General features: G+C 45.1%; 1 protein-coding gene across 1 annotated transcript in view; it reads left to right on the forward strand.

Annotated features, from left to right (window-relative positions):
• Positions 1–12319, forward strand: part of LOC121605454 (zinc finger protein GLIS1) — a 75551-nt gene that overhangs the window by 377 nt on the left and 62855 nt on the right. The gene's annotated exons all lie outside the window — the stretch shown is intronic.

The raw sequence follows: 12319 nt of genomic DNA on the forward strand, positions 1-12319 counted from the left end.
TATGGATACATTGGAACAACATTTAATGTAGTAATGATTATTGCTCTCATTCAAACAAATTATGAGGATACTAATAACAAATTCAGTCAAACAGCAGCTGTGTCAGTCTTGCCATTTTGACCAATTAGCAGTTAATGGTTGTTTGAGATTGATAAAAGTCATCATCTAAAATAATGCTGCTTCCATATGGGCTTCTCAAGAGCAGCCTTTGATGCAGCTATACTGTATATGTGTGTTGAGAACCCTGTTTGTAATTGTGGATTAGGTTTGTTAATTAAACCCAGAGCTCTCTTGGATCCCTGGCCAATTTATAAATAACACCAGAATCAAAGTCTCTGTTGCACACAAGGGCCATGTGAAGTGATGTACAGTATGTCGAATAACTGCCCAACAAGTGCGCATTTCCTATGGATGTTAACAAGTCATGACAGCATTTAGTTCAGGAGGAGGATTAGTGTGATGTTGGCTTATTTTGTTAAATATGTATATAAAAATTGGCAGCTTGAAGTTTTGACAGTTTAAAACAACATTTTAAAGGATGATGAATTTTGAAATATTCTAGTTTTTTTCTCAATTTTAGAACAAAATAAATCATAAGAACAATTAAGTCTATATACTGAAATTGCTCAACATCAATGTTTGAATATCCCCTGTGGCTTACAAACTCAAAACTTTGACATGGACTCAACAGTGAAAGTGAAAAAACTTAAAAACAATTACATAGATGAAATGAGCACTGTCATGCAGATAGCATTCAGAGTGGAAACTGGGCTTTGAGTCTCTGTGGAAGCCTGCTCCATCCTGTTTAGACAGAGTGTTGTTGTGAGAGGGCGGAGGTAATTACAGCCCCATACTAAATTATGATTAGACGGAACAGACTTTTATATTAGCAATCATCCTTGCAGCAAGAAGAGGATCAACGGATTTGATTATTGTTTCTTCTCGCTAAACACAAACCATATGTCTGCAGAATGTGTCTCAGCATTTATGAGTTCTCTTGGAGCACAGTTGTGCCCTCAGCCCTCCATCCCCAGCATCCTGAACCAGAATGAATCGTCTCATTGTCTTTGCAAAGCTTTTGAACTTGCTTCCCGTAAATTGTGGGAATGCAAGATGTGTTATGTGTTTGTGGATTATGTTGTGCCGATTAACACTGAAGCAGACACATCCAAATCTGTTTGTTGGGTTCTGGTTCTGCAAGGCAATTGAGTGATATTTTAATAATTTCAGTATTTTGTGGGGTTATAAATTGAAATAGTTTTCAGCCTCTTCAGCAATGACGTCCTTAAGCACATACTGATTCATCTATACCCCAAAACATATTACACACTCATGATTATTAATTCATTTTCACATTATATCTGACCGTAGTATTTCAGTACTGAAAAGTTTTATTCAGTTCAACTTGTACCCCTAAAGTTGCTATCTCTCTCCTATGTGAATATACACTTTATTTCAGGCTTTTTATGTTGGTTTATAGTCTCTTATGGTGAGCATGGAGTATGAAAGTGATCTCAGTACTCATCAGTCTTTTGTATCATGCCTCATTTCAGGCTGATCGTATTACATACTCCCATTTGGGGACAGAGCTGGAGTTTCAGCTGCATTCTCAATCATTACTTTAGATTTATACTGAAAGGAATCTCTGAACAAACACAGACTGTAATATTTATCCTGATGGAAGTGAGACAGTGGAGGAAGAACTTACCTCAGACTGGAGATTTCTGACCTTTTACATATACCCTGTGATTGCAAAATGTGAACAATCACTCAGTGATAAATGTGACTGAATACAGTGCACTGCTGATGTTTCATAAAAACAATGTAGGATTTCTTTTGAAAGGGATGCTGTAGTGTACCAGGATGTACTGCAAGACATTTGCATTCAGTACTGCTCTGCTGATTTCCTAATAATGCCCAAAAGTGTGTGTCCATATGTTTGAGACAGTGAGTGACAGCGCTTTTGTGTTAATGATGGACTGAGTTATAAAGCTGAGGTGTTGTTGTGTCAGTAGATTCTCAACTAGCTAGCTTTGTCAGTGCAACCTCATCATTGTTGTGCCATTGTTTTTTTTTTAAATGTTCCCAGCATAAATCCAAGGAAAATTATTCTGTATTTTTCTTTACATCAAGTTGAAAGAAGTACAAATCACAGTGGCTTATGTCACACCTGGTCAGCTGGTTTGGAAACCATGTGTATCACTCTTTATGAGTGGAACAGCGGCTGATCGTCCTTACACTGCAAGTCCACTGTACTATAAATATTAGTGCCCACCAGTAAAGAAAATATTTTGCTTGCAAAGAAAAACACTTGACGCCTCTTGAAAAAGAATATCAGGTTTGAATGAAGTGTGTACTCTAGCATCATTTGATACCTTACTAAAGTTTCTTCTGGCCGGGAAGAAGCTGTGGAGTCTCTGGGCTTATTTGAGGAACGTGTTTGAGTTAAAGTAGTGTGCTGTCCCACTTTCTCTCTCTCAGATACATGCAGAGGTCTTTCTGTTGATTCAGCCTGCAAAGAGACGAGACTTTTGGATGTAATCATTGTCAGAACGTTTTACCTTTCTATGGCTTTTTCTTGTTATCTTTTGCCAACACACATCATTGTTTTCTATAAACCCGCACCGACGTATGTATACATGCAGTATGCACACCTGTATGCAAGCACACAAACACACCAGAATCCATTACATACTGACACTGTGCCAGCATATGCTGAACATACACATGCAACACATTGACATACTCACACATAATATACATGTTTATATACTGCACGCACAAACTTTTTTATGGTGAAGTAGCATTGGCACCAATGTTGAATTTCCTCAAAGTGACTTGATTTCCTGTGTTTTCCCCAGCAGCATTTGTAGACGTCAGACTGCGGGGCGATAATCTGACTGTTATGAGAAACAACCGACCATTACAGCTCCTCTTTGAGCCTCTGCTGTGTCAAACGCTTAATGACAGTTTCCCAGTAGCTTGTGAATAGTTTTGGTTGTGTGTGCACAGAGGAAGACACTAAGTGTTTTTGGTAAGGCCACTTATTCTAATCAAACTATGTTGTTTATTTGTTATTATTCTTTAGAGAAAGAGGAGTGTGCCGTTGCCATTAATTTCCCCAGTAAGACAGTGGAAGTGCTGCATGGGATGGATTTCATTGTTAATTTGAAAGCTATTAGCTAAGCTAAGTTATTTTCCCTTCATAAAGATTCTCACTTAGAAGAGCATTAGATGTTCCAAAAACATGCATATTATTCATAATCAAAGTAATCAAAAATATGGCACTCAGCCTATCCTACAAGGGAACTGGTGTTCTCATTTAAAATACATGTGTGTTCCTATGCCTTCTTTCATCTGAGTAAATCTTCAGATTTGTGTCACATAAAATATTTATACAGCTATAATTCTGGAGAAATGTTAGCTTCAGCTGTTTCAAGGGGTTTTCAATTTCTTAAATTTCCATGGACGAGCTTATAATTGTGTGACTTTGATTTGTGCCCATATCATATTATTTATTCATCTTGGATCTCAGTCATTTTTTTCCTGGTTTTAATTTCTGAGCCAGTTATAATTTGTGTCGCTTTTTTGCTGTATCAGGAGTGTGACAGAGGTCTATGTCAGTGATTCAAGAATTTGTGAAGTAGTGGTTAAATAGTCATAGTGATTTGTGAATTTGTTGCTTAATGTTGAAAAGACCAGAGAGACAAGATGGTACTAGATTCTAAATCTTCTGAAATTGTGTCCCTTGTGAATGGATTGATCACAAGCAATAAATGATTAAGCAGGTGACACAGGAGCTGTGAATTTTGACCACAGTTTAAATTACGGGCGTCCTTATAAGTTTTTATGATCTTAAATCAATCCTTGTTTGATCTTTCCATGCACATTATGGCTCTGTGGAGTAAATACAAGCATTATAATGATGTTTATCCATGTGGTAACTAATTAGTAATTCACCATGGTTTCACTGTCTGGTTTGGCGATCTAAATTTGAAGTTAAAATTTGAAGTCCAGAATTTGATAAGATCACCGGGAAATCAAATTACTTTTGCTTCCAACATCTTTATAGGAGATATTAGAAGAAGAAACTGTTAAGCAAGACAATTTGGCTGAACAAAATCAGCTTTTGCCATTCGGCACAAGGTATAAGCTTACAATTAAACACACCTTTTCTTCAGTGCAGCAGTAGAAATCGGGTTAATAGTCTTTTATAATGTATCAATTGAGATATTAAATTGGCTTAAAGTTGTTATTCTATCCAGTGCAGTGTTTCGCACTGTTGCATGTTACATTTTTAAAAATACTTATTTTTTGTGTGATGTCATATTTCCATGTGTATATACTGCATACTGTATGCCGTGTGGCTGTATATTGTGTCTTCTTCTATATTATGGAATTATAGATGTAACATGCACTAGGCTGTGTGTGTGTATGCGTGTGTGTGTCTGTCTGTGGATGTGTATAAGTTATGTTGTGGGGACATGAATCAGTTTACACAGTCACGTTCAGGCGACTTGCCTTCCTTATGGGGACAAAATGCAAGTCCCCACACCGAAGTCATTATATTTTAGGGTGAAGACCGGGGTTACGGTAAGGGTTTAGGGTTAGGCAAGTAGTGGTTATGGTTGGGTTATGTCTCCAGGAAATGAATGTAAGTCTATGTAATGTCCCCAGTAGTGATGGAAACACAACTGTGTGTGGGTGTGTGTATGAATCCGTGAAGCATCCATGAATCATGATTTATTTTATCCTCAAGCAACGCTTAAAAAAATCAATTATGGCTGATATCCAAAACCTCAGATACTCAAGCATCTAAAAATGTTGGTTTTGTGCCACTTTAACATTTACATTTGATCCTAAACATTTGGACTATAGAAATATAATTGTTCCTTTCTTATCCAGAAGCAAATATTCTTTTTCTTGCTGAATCTTAACCAATATGCTGAAGCCCTGCCACCTCTCTGTATCTCTTCTCTGTGGAAAAGAGAGTAACTCAGCTTGAGCACCTAAATATGTATTTATTAAGTACAGTCGAGGTTTGACAGAGCAACTGAGGATCTCAACATCACTGTCAGTCAATATGCCAAAAGGTTGTAACAGCTAGGCAAGGTTAGAGCGCTATTCCTCCCAGATGTTGTGAAAGACTGATCAACCCTCAGAGGAAACATTTTGCTGTCACTGCTGCTAAGAGATTTGACCTTTCATTGAACTTGTGGTTCCCTTAGTTTCACAGCCAAAGTTAACCAAGAACCTTTTTGTACCAGTTTGTGAAAAGGCCATACAGTACATTTTTTGGTGCTACTTGTAAGTTTGCATCAAGTGATGTTTTACCTAGAATTTGTCAACAGGAACCGCCTAAGTAATAGTAACATTCTTCTCACAAATTTTCTCAGCAGTCAATACATTCCCATGAGCCAAAGAGAGCGCCTCAACCCACGTCTCTGGGCCTTGTATGAGCTAAGCAGTGAGTTATGGGCAAATGTGAGGGTGCTGCCTGGGAAGGGTGTTGCAGAGTGTAATGTTTGCAGCATGTTCCATTGATTCATAAAGCTGAGGCCCAGTGATGATTCTGCAGCGGTATTCCCGTAAACCTCTGTCTGGCTAAGAAGCTGACGAGAGAATGCTGGGTAATGGAATGAGAGTGCTTCCTGAGTCACAGCCACTAGAGAGGGAGAGTGAGAGAACATCCCTGGTCTGGCATCTGCTTGGCTGAATCACCTCAGTCAAACTTGGCCAGGAATACACATGACGTGTGTGGAAACAGGAGATAAGTGGCAGAGGAAGAGATGAGTGTTGCATCAATGTCACAGAGCATGGATTCAAAGAGAGGAAAGGAGATTTATGGGAGGTTGTGACTGTTTCTGCTGGGGTATTATCTGATTAGTCCTCTAAACTTGCAAAATTAACATGTGCATGTATGAACCCACAAACAGGCACAAAACTTTGTTACTGCTGCCTCTGAAGTGTCTCTTTCCTTCTTCGTATTTAATGTCAGTCAGGTCAGATGTTCTCATTCTTATGTGACCAGTGTGGTATGCCTATGGCATCTCACTGTAACCAAAGGCATTCTGACTTTCTTTCTGCCAATGAAACCAAGTCAAGTCACACAGCAAAAATATGATCTGGTTTGAGTAAGTGTCGAAATATCACTGAAATACCAGAAGAATGTGCTCTGGGCCTCAGTTTAATCAAGAATAAGCTCGAGAGTTGGCTCAGATATGTCATCATAAAAATGTATTTTTAGCCTAAACCTTGCCTTGAGAAGTACTCACAAAGTTTCACGTGCTACACTCTTGCTGATGATGGGAATAAGCTGCCAGATCTTGTGAATTAGACCAGATTTGTTTTATCTTTTCACTATTTGTGGCAAATATACAGATACGTCTCTACTTCTCTCTCATTCTTTTTGTGTGGACAGACATGCCACAGCTGACCACATGTCTATAGAGTCTGTATTACTCATGCATTTTCAGACAGCAGCAGCTCCTCTTGCAGACCTCTATGTATGACTTAGCACACGGGTGGGTTTTTGATTTACATCTCGGCTGTGCCACTTGCTGTTCTTGGCTCGACGCTGCTGTGTTTCATCAAAGAAAAATCCGCTCCACTCTGACTGTGGCAGTTAAGACGGCCGTCCGCCGCTGTGCTGCCTCTGCCAGAGCGGGGCCAAGAGCTGACTGGGCCCTCGCAGCTGTCAGCTGGAGAGAGAGAGACAGAGTGAGAGATGGCAGGAGAGAGACGTGGCCATTAGGATCAGGGCTTTACTGACCTCCCTAAACAAGCTGCAAGAACACAGTGTGTTTGAGTGTGAAAGGGCAGTTTTGGATGTCTGAGTTAATCATGAGGAGGTTTCCATTTCATCTTTTCCACCAGAGACTATGCTACTACTGTATCAGCAGTTTATGTCATTTTAACTGCGATCAAGATGTGAGTAACATTCATAACACGTAGTAGTTGCTAAGTGTGCATCAGAGCTTTGTCAACAGATCACCATTTAAAACTGCTACAGCAACAGTTTCAAATGCTCAGTCTCAGCTTGTTTAAATGGTGTCTGAAATGGCCCTTTTTTACAAGGCTGGGCATGTTGGAGATTAATCAGCCAGCCAATCAAACACTGGCTTCAACTGAGTGGTCAAAAACAAATGGGCAAACACGATGTGAACCGAGGCTGTTTTAATGCCTTCATTAGAGTGGAGGAGAAAGCAGCCAAAAAGCTTGAGTTTTATCCTCTCTCTTGTTCTCTCTCCGTCTCTGCCAGGAAGCTGCCATGGGGCAGTGCCCAGTTAGCTCACTGCACCATTGGCTGGCGCTGTCCCAGAGGACTATGAAAGACATTATAAAGTCTAATAGTGCAGTTTATATACTTTATTAGTGCTTGTTAATAGAAGCCCAGCATTCTGGAAGAATTACTTATTCTCTAGTCATGTGCAATGCAATCCAGCCGCTGCGCTGTATTAACTTGCTCACCAGGACCAATAAGTGCACAAAGGAACGACAGAATAAAGCTTGCTTAGAGAAAAAGTACTCTTGCTTGTCTCTGACTGATGTGGGTCGACATCAATCACAAACCCTGAGCGTGACAGCTTGCACTTCTGTACTCGGCTGATTTGGACTCAGATATTCATATGTGCATTATGCCTTGGCAGATATAGATCTGTACGCATTACTGTCCTAGATAGAGAGCCAAGTTTCATCTCACAGAGTCAAATCTATTGAATTAGTCTTTGAATGATATATTTTTAAAGCACTGGCAAGCAAATCTTTGAGACAAAATTTATTATAGCTTATGTATTGCTTGAAGGCAAAAGCTCCAATGTTCCATCAGTGCAGAGAGTGATATCTGTGACGGCGGGTGCAGAGAGAGACCCAGGAGCGGAAACGGAGAAGGTTAACAAAAGTTTATTTTGCAACAACAGGCAATAACTGAAACAATCGCTGGCAGCGTGAGGTCCAAACAAAACACGAACTCAGAGAGGTCCAGAGAGTGCTGGGCTGTGTGGGCAAGGGAGGCACTGGAACAAAAAGAGAAGAGACAAACAATTAATCAAAAAAGTTCAGCAAGCTATCAAAACGTACTATACCACAGGAGACTGAGACCAACTGATACCACGGTACGTGGAAGTATACTCTGGCGTCGAGGAGCGTCTCCGCAGAGGTTAAATAGGCGTCCTAATTTCAGGAAGTGAACTCAGGTGTGCCCAATCACTCCTCGACGCATCGGGGGGAAGGGAGCCTCAGGAAAACAAAACGTAAAGTTACAGCCCACAAAACAGAACACAGGAAATGGACCTTCAAAATAACAGCACAGACAATACCAACCGCCACAGTACCCCCCCCTCAACGAACGCCTCCAGGCGTTCTACCCGGCTTGTCCGGGTGAGCGGCATAAAAGTCCCGAAGGAGAGAGTCATCCAGAATGAGTCCCCTGGAGACCCAGGAACGCTCCTCTGGACCGTAACCCTCCCAATCCACCAAGAACTGGAAACCACGGCCGCGTGGACGGACATCCAAGATCCGTGACACCGTGTAGGCGGGATGACCATCAATGAGGCGGGGGGGAGGTGGGGCGGCGGCCGGCGGGCTGAGCTCGCTGGAATGCACCGGCTTCAACAGGGAAACATGGAAGGTGGGGTGGACCTTCATAGAGTCTGGTAGCTTGAGCCTGACGGCAGACGGATTAATGATCTTCAACACCTCGAAAGGACCGACAAAACGGGGAGAGAGCTTACGTGACTCGACATCCAACGGAAGATCCCGTGACGACAACCACACCTGCTGACCCGGTCGGTACTCGGGGGCGGAGACGCGGCGAGCGTCGGCCAGCCGTCGGTTCCTCTCCGTGGAGCGGGTGAGAGCAGCTCTGGCAGACTGCCATACCTCCTTAATCCTCCGGAGGTGCTCCTTCACAGAAGGGACGGATACCGCAGTCTCCTGCTCGGGAAACAAGGGAGGTTGATAACCCAAACAGCACTGAAACGGTGACATACCTGTGGCCGAACAGGAGAGGGAGTTGTGGGCATATTCTATCCAAGGCAGGTGTGTACTCCAAGAGACGGGATGATGAGCAGCCACGCAGCGAAGAGCGGACTCCAGATGTTGGTTAGCTCGCTCTGTCTGGCCGTTACTCTGGGGATGGTAACCAGAGGACAGACTTGCCGTGGCCCCCACCGCCTTACAGAACTCCTGCCACACCTGGGAAGCGAACTGTGGACCCCGGTCCGAGACCACGTCGAGGGGAATTCCGTGAAGCTTGAACACATGAGTCACGAGTAGACTAGCAGTCTCGAGGGCAGAAGGCAGTTTAGGCAGAGGAACATAATGCACAGACTTGGAAAAGCGATCAATAATAGTTAAGATGACAGTGTTACCTTCAGATGGAGGAAGACCAGTAACAAAGTCCACGGCGATGTGAGACCATGGGCGGCTTGGGACGGGCAAGGGGTGCAGTAACCCCGCAGGGGGATGATGAGAAGCTTTTCCCCTGGCACAGACAGAGCAAGCGGCAATAAATGCACGGGTGTCGCGGTACATCCTCGGCCACCAGAAGCTCTGACGGAGGAACTGGAGGGTGCGGTGGAAACCAGGGTGACAGGTAAGTCTAGAGGAGTGAGCCCACTGGAGAACTTGCGACCGGACCGAATCCGGGACAAACTTGCGATCGGGGGGACCGGAACCAGGGTCCGGTTGTTGCTTCTGCGCCTGGAGCACGAGGGATTCGATCTCCCATGTAGCCATACCCACGATGCAAGCCGGCGGGAGGATGACATCCTGATGTTCCGAGTCCAGGGGAGGGGCATAGAGACGGGACAGGGCGTCGGGCTTAGTGTTACGGGAGCCGGGGCGATAGGAGAGGGTGAAATTGAACCGGCTCAAAAACAGAGCCCATCTGGCTTGGCGGGGATTAAGCCTCTTCGCGGTGCGTAAGTAGGCGAGGTTTTTATGATCAGTCCAGATCAAAAAGGGAACCGTAGCGCCCTCCAGCCAGTGCCTCCATTCTTGAAGCGCCCAAACCACAGCCAGCAACTCTCTATTCCCGACGTCGTAATTCCGCTCGGCCTGGGATAAGCGGCGGGAAAAGAAAGCACAGGGATGCAGTTTGTGAGTCTGAGGGTCTCTCTGGGAGAGGATGGCACCAGCACCGGAGTCGGAAGCGTCTACCTCGACCACGAACTGACGAGTGGGATCGGGGTGTTTGAGCACCGGGGCAGAGGTAAACAGTGCTTTAAGCTGGGCGAAAGCCTGTTGGGAATCGGGAGACCACTGGAAGGGGATTTTCACAGAAGTAAGTCTAGTGAGGGGAAGAGCTACCTTACTGTAGTCACGGATAAATCTGCGGTAGAAGTTAGCGAAGCCGAGAAACCTCTGCAACTCCTTCCGGGTGGTGGGAACGGGCCAATCCGTGACAGCTTGGATCTTGGCAGGATCGGGTCTTAGCTGACCCTTGGCGATGATATAGCCGAGGAAACCCACTGAGTCAGAGTGAAACTCGCACTTCTCCGCTTTAACAAACAATTTATTCTCAAGAAGTCTCTGAAGCACTAGTCTTACATGCTGTCTATGTTCCTCTAGATCTCGAGAGAAAATCAATATGTCATCTAAATAAACGAAAACAAACCGGTTTAACATGTCTCTGAGGACATCGTTAATGAGAGCCTGGAAGACAGCGGGGGCGTTGGTGAGACCAAAAGGCATGACTAAATATTCGAAATGACCTAACGGTGTGTTGAAAGCTGTCTTCCACTCATCACCCTCCTTTATCCGGACGAGGTGATAAGCGTTACGCAGATCAAGCTTGGAGAAGATGGTGGCGGAGCAGAGTGGTTCGAAGGAGGGGTCGATGAGAGGGAGAGCGTACCTGTTCTTAACGGTGATGTCGTTAAGTCCACGGAAGTCGATGCAGGGGCGAAGGGAGGCGTCCTTCTTCTTAACAAAAAAGAAGCCAGCCCCTAACGGAGAGGATGAGGGGCGGATGAGTCCAGAGGCTAGAGAATCCTGGATGTATGTCTCCATGGCTTCCCTCTCGGGGCGTGACAGGTTATACAGCCGACTAGAAGGGAGAGGAGCACCAGGGAGGAGGTCTATGGAGCAATCGTAGGGGCGATGAGGAGGCAGGGACAGGGCTAACTCTTTACTGAACACAGGGGCTAGGTCATGGTACTCGGGAGGCACGGAGGTAAGGACAGGGGGCGTGGGAGGTGGTGGAGAAACACGGGAAGAAAAGGGGTTGGCCGAACGAAGACAGTGGGCATGACAGAATGGGCTCCAGGTGGAGATACTAGCTGTAGTCCAGTCTATCTGGGGGTTATGTTTAAGCAACCAGGGGAGGCCCAACACCAGGGGAATCTGAGGGGAAGGAATGACGAAGAATTGGATGTCTTCTCTATGATTCCCAGAGATTATGAGCGTGACCGGGACCGTACGTTGAGTGACCTGAGCTATACGTCGGCCGTCTAAGGCGGTTACATTTCTGGGCACCGGGAGGGATTCAAGGGGGAGCTTAAGCTGGGTGGCTAGTTCGGTGTGGATGAAGCTCTCGTCTGCCCCTGAGTCAATCAGAACCCTCATGGGAAGCGACTCACGACCCCAAAGCAGACAGGAGGGCACGGTAATACGGGAGGGAGAGCTGGGATTAGGGGAAGTCTGACTCACCAGTGCGCTCTCCGTCACGGGTGAGCCTGCCCTTTTGGCGTCTGAGGGCAGTTAGCGAGAAAATGACCTCCCTGGCCACAGTAGATACAGAGCCGCTGGCTGAAACGTCGCTGCCGCTCGCTGGGGTGGAGACGGGTCCGACCCAACTGCATGGGCTCCGAAGGGTGAGAGGAGGACGTGGAGGGAGCAGCGGAGTGGCCGGAGGATCCGCCACTGGCTGAAGGGGGAGCGAGGGAAGCTGGCTCGTGAACATGAGAGAGGCGAGTCTGGGCTTTCTCTCTCTGTCTTTCTCTCAAGCGGTTATCTATGCGTATGGCGAGGGAGATTAATGACTCTAAGGAATCGGGTTCATCTCTGGAAGCTAATTCGTCCTTTAACTCACTAGAAAGACTCCGTAAGAAAACACCTCGTAGCTCTAACTCCCCCCACCCGCTCTCTGAAGCTGCGATACGGAAGTCAATAGAGTAATCTGCCACTGATCTCGCTCCCTGCGCCAAGGAGAATAGGCGTTTAGCAGTTTCCTGCCCCTGTCGTGAATGATCAAAAATACGACTAAGTTCCCTCGAGAAACTGTCGAAAGACGAGAGAATGGGGGAGTGCTGTTCCCATAACGCTGTAGCCCACTGCGCTGCCCTGCCCCGTAACAAATTAACTGTATAAGCTATCT

The sequence above is a fragment of the Chelmon rostratus genome, chromosome 4 (genome assembly GCF_017976325.1).
Source record: "Chelmon rostratus isolate fCheRos1 chromosome 4, fCheRos1.pri, whole genome shotgun sequence".
Taxonomy (NCBI): Eukaryota; Metazoa; Chordata; class Actinopteri; order Chaetodontiformes; family Chaetodontidae; genus Chelmon; species Chelmon rostratus.